The sequence below is a fragment of the Pecten maximus genome, chromosome 13 (assembly GCF_902652985.1).
Source record: "Pecten maximus chromosome 13, xPecMax1.1, whole genome shotgun sequence".
Lineage (NCBI taxonomy): Eukaryota > Metazoa > Mollusca > Bivalvia > Pectinida > Pectinidae > Pecten > Pecten maximus.
The window spans coordinates 23,401,716-23,406,548 of NC_047027.1; the positions used below are offsets into that span (position 1 = coordinate 23,401,716).

General features: G+C 38.1%; 1 long non-coding RNA gene across 1 annotated transcript; it reads left to right on the plus strand.

Annotated features, from left to right (window-relative positions):
* The first annotated feature begins 429 nt into the window (after positions 1 to 429).
* On the plus strand, positions 430 to 1,496 carry LOC117340844. Its single transcript, XR_004535484.1, has 2 exons — positions 430 to 798; positions 997 to 1,496. It is a non-coding gene; the product is annotated as an uncharacterized LOC117340844 (long non-coding RNA).
* Positions 1,497 to 4,833: the final 3,337 nt, after the last annotated feature.

The window sequence follows — 4,833 nt, forward strand, 5'->3', positions numbered from 1 at the left end:
ATACATTTGAAGCATTAAATTTTAGCTCTTAGCGTTGGTAGAAACATTTTCACGTTGACGGGGATAAACAGCAAGACAACTTGGCACGTATTATAGGAATCAGAGTTAAGTTGTGCCTGAATATTATCGAAAGTTTATAATGTACCAACGGCAAGAAAATAATCATTTCCCATTGACAAAAACATCAGTCTTGATTGCCTTGTGTTTGCCAAAAATTTTATTCACTAACTCGGACACACTATTGTGTGCAACGACAGGTCACATACATTATAATACATTGTGATTTACACTTAATAACATATCATACATTTGTTTATTTGTTTGTTTGTTTGTTTGTGCTTAACGTCCTATTAACAGCCAGGGTCATTTAAGGACGTGCCAGGTTTTTGGAGGTGGAGGAAAGCCGGAGAACCCGGAGAAAAACTGTAGTAGTGTCATTATTTGACAATATACTTTTAATATGTTTTTGTATTTTAAATATACGCGCCGTATGAAACGGAAGTCAGCTTTCCGCGAAGCATTCTACGGTACGCAATGCGGCAATAGTTTTAGCGCGCGCGGTAGAATAGCACGTGAGAATGCGAGCGAGCTAATGAGCGGATGTGATGTAACGTGTATGTAAACCTGTTTGTAGTGTACGTATTGTCTATTTATGGAATGCGAGTGTTGAATGTTGGGTAGTTTTACCTGGCGCACTGGTCACTTATGAACAGAGCGGTCAGAGGGACAACATCGTATATTGGTAATCATAGCCAGCATAGAGACGAAAAGATGTAGCGAACACTAGAGTCATTAAACGTAAGTACCTGTGTAAAAATATATATAAGCGTAATGTAATATAGTATCTTTTATATAATATATTTGATTAAAGGTAGTATTTTTGTTAAAAGTAAAGTTGATATTCTGGAAATTAATTCAGATTTCGGGCGTGGTCGTATTACGCGAGTGATTTCAATGAAGCATGGTTTTAATGTGTGCATTATTTTATTCATATAGCTTATTAACTGAACGTTAAGACGAGTACAGAGGACTCGGCGGACATAGTCCGGGAAAACCCTCTTCATACTGAAGAGGTGGGTATTTTAATGTAATTAAGATAAATGAATGATAATTGTATAAATAATGTAAGAGCTGCTATTTCTATATAATGTATAGATTGATTAAAACAGTTTTAATGTATATATTCGCCAATTGTAATTAATGTAACTGACTACGGTCAGGGAGATACTTTGTCTCATTGTATAATTGCGTGAATTATCATTATGTATAAATATATGGTAATATGATGTATTTCATGTTACAGGGTTTATTTGTATAATAATAAATATTGGAAACAAGAACCCGGAGTTGTATTATTGAAGAAATAAGACGACTATTACATTGGCGCCCATGTATCGTTGATGGCCTTGTGTACCCGCTGACACCGCTTGACGGGATGTTGTACAGATATCTACGACCGTGAAATATTATACACCGGACAGGTAAACTCACCCGAGTAAACCTTAGTGGCCAATTTCACCTGTTGACGGGATGGATTTCGTATACCGGAGAGGCACGCACGTACGCTCGAACGACCTCCTGATGACCTTGACCAACGATCGCGAGTGTGTTTTGTGTATCACGCGACTGCGATGTGCGCAGTTATTCTAACCGTTTTGGACCTGGAGAAGAACTGGACCAGTGTAGCTGACCTTACACGGTAAATGACATTTGTGTAACACTGACTTTCCACCTATTTTGCTGATTAATCTTGTATGTTCTTTCGTGAAATATGAACTCTAAATAGTGTAAATTGATATACATATAATTCATACATTTCATAATTTGATATATATTTGTGTTTTTGCCTTGTAATATTTTTGGTCATATAGTTTCATTACTTCCGGTATAGCTTCGTATTTCCGGTAAATTTAGGGAACTTCCAGTTTTTGGTATTTCCGGTATTTTTGTACTTCCGATAAATATTTTGCTTCCGGTAAAACTTTAACATCCTGTTTATTCATACTTCCGGTAGTTAACTTTCGGCGATATATTTTTTTTTGAAAGTTTCAGTATTCTATAATATTTGTTGTTGGAAATCATTGACTTTTGTATTGATTTATAATTTTTTTATAAAATCACTTAAAAATAATTGAATAATTTGAATTTTGTTTTCAGATTATTAATTTTTTTTTTTGTAGTGCGCTCACTTCAGTTTATTTTCTAGTTTGGATTTTGCATTTAAAATTGATTTGTTTTTCTTTACTTTTCCAATTGTAATTTACTTTGATTAATTTGAATGTTTTCATATTTAGCTTAAAACTTTTGTTAGTATTAATTGATTTTGCTATAGTTGTTTCAAATTAATAACTTAAATAGTGTATTAATTTGTTTGTCTTTCGATTAATTTATGCTTGATTGTTGAATCATTTAACTCTGCTTCAGGGAAATCACTCGTACTTGCAAAATTTTTATTTTTTTTTATTTTGGCTTTTCATTTAAATTGACTTCGTTAATTTTGCGGAATTTGTTTTCTCATTTTTTTCTATTTTTGCTTTATCTGTTTAGACATTTAGTTTTTTTTTGTCGTCGTTCATTGATAGATTTGTTTAGATTTTTTTTTGATTTTTTTTTTTTTGTTCTTCAGTTTCGAAAGTTAACATGTAGGATTACTTTAGTTTTTGTTGTAAGTGGGATTTATTTATTTGTGGATACGTACTTGGTCGCAGTTGGGGTTCTATGTTACATGTGCGGTGTGGATTTTCTGTTTTATGTTGAATGAATGATGGTGCGTTAGGTGCTATTTATCGCTTATCGGATTGACATTTGCGGTTACTTATACGCGAATACTGTGGCTGAACGCGACCGAATATCATTCTTTGCAGGATTCATTCAGTTTTCTTTCAGGTGTTGGATCATTCATTGACGGTAGATGATGCAGAGCTAGTTGATTTTATTTGATTTGTAAGTGTGTATATCTATGAGAACAAGAGTAAAATACTTGTTCTGTGTTTGGTAAGAACACATAGATGAACTTCGTGTTTATTTACATGAATATTTTATTTGTGTTTTGTTGTATATATCGTACCACCGATTTCGCCATGACGGATACTACAGAGCAACCTGCACAGGCGGAAGCGATGCCTTTACAGGCGGAGGGGAACGCTGTAGAGGATGTGTCTAAGTTGTTTTCACAATTGGGTGCTAGACCTAAAGGTGATAGTTTAGTTACGTTAAGGAAACAGATGCTAGATTTTCTTAATTCCACAGGAGGATTGGACACTGCTGACCAACCGATTGCTGAACAAGTGGTAAGTGGTAATGTAGTTAGTCAGGGTAATGGTTCTATTACAGGCACTCTGGACACCAGATTCTACAAGTTACCGGTATTTTCTGGAGATGAAGGAAAAGGTGAGGCTACTTTCGATTTGTGGAAATACGAGGTACAATGTCTGATTGACACGGGTAAGTCAGAGGATGTCATTGGGCAGTCTATCCGGAGATCTTTGAAGGGCACTGCAGCCAGAGTAGCCATGCGACTGGGAGCTAATGCCACGCCGGCACAGTTGATCGCCAAACTCAGAAGTTTGTATGGTATAGTGGATGACCAGGAGACATTGCTTGAGAACTTTTATGCCGCACATCAGCAACCCAAGGAGAACGTGACGGAATGGGCATGTAGACTGGAAGATTTGTTACTGAGAGCTGATTCTTGTATAGGACCCGAGGAACGCAATAAGCGATTGCACAACAAGTTTTGGTCTGGATTGAGGCCAGAGTTAAGAGATATTACCGGCCACAAGTATGACTCCATTGCTGACTATGAAGAACTCTGCATAGCAGTTAGATCAGTAGAGAGGACCAGGAACAGCGAGAAATCCTTGAAGACGACCGTTACCGCCAACTCAGCTGTTGAGGGGGAGGAGAAGGAGGATTTGAGATCCATGGTCAACCAGTTGTCTGCTGCTATTCAGAGGTTGGAAAAGCAGATATCCGATGGTGGAGCAACTTCTGGGAAGAACAGCCGGGATTACCGGAACCGGAATAGAGGGAACTCTAACAACTTCGGAGGAGGGTCCGTCTACAATTCCAAGCCATCGCAAGAGAAGCCTGATCATGATGACTCGTCGTCAGGCAAGAAGCCTGATATTATATGCTGGAGATGCAGGCAGCCTGGACATATCAAAGCACGATGTAGAGTAATCTTGGACCACTCACGCAGTTCGCTAAAAGGGAAGGAGTCTATGAAGACGGATCGCTCATAGATTTCCGAATTCAAGGTCCGAACAGAAGTGCTAAGACTACAAGGACGGGAACGCAGATGATTGGCAACGCTAATGAAGTGGATGTCAACATAGAAGGTAAGGAAACCAGAGCGTTATTGGATACAGGTGCAACCGTATCTACAGTTAGTCAGGAGTTTTATGAGTGTCATCTGAATCATTTGGAGTTACAGCCTATCAATGAGATGCTTGCCATAGAATGTGCTGATGGACAACAGTTGCCTTACTCAGGACTTATCGAAGCAGAAGTCAGTTTTGATGGTTTGTCCGGAAGAGGTGAGCAGAGATGTCTTTTGTTGGTAGTCCCTAACAGCAACTATAACTCCAAGGTACCAGTGTTGATTGGAACCAACGTTTTGTCAGTATTGTTGGAAGAATGTCGTGGTAGGAATGGATCGAAGTTCTTGCAGAGGGGATTGGATACTCCATGGTATTTGGCATTTCGCTGCATGACATTGAGAGATCGGGATTTAGCTAGGAATCGTAACAGCATTGGCCTAGTCAAGAATGCAGGAAACATGGATTGCGTCCTTAGACCAAACTCTACTATCACCCTGAAGGGATATGTAGA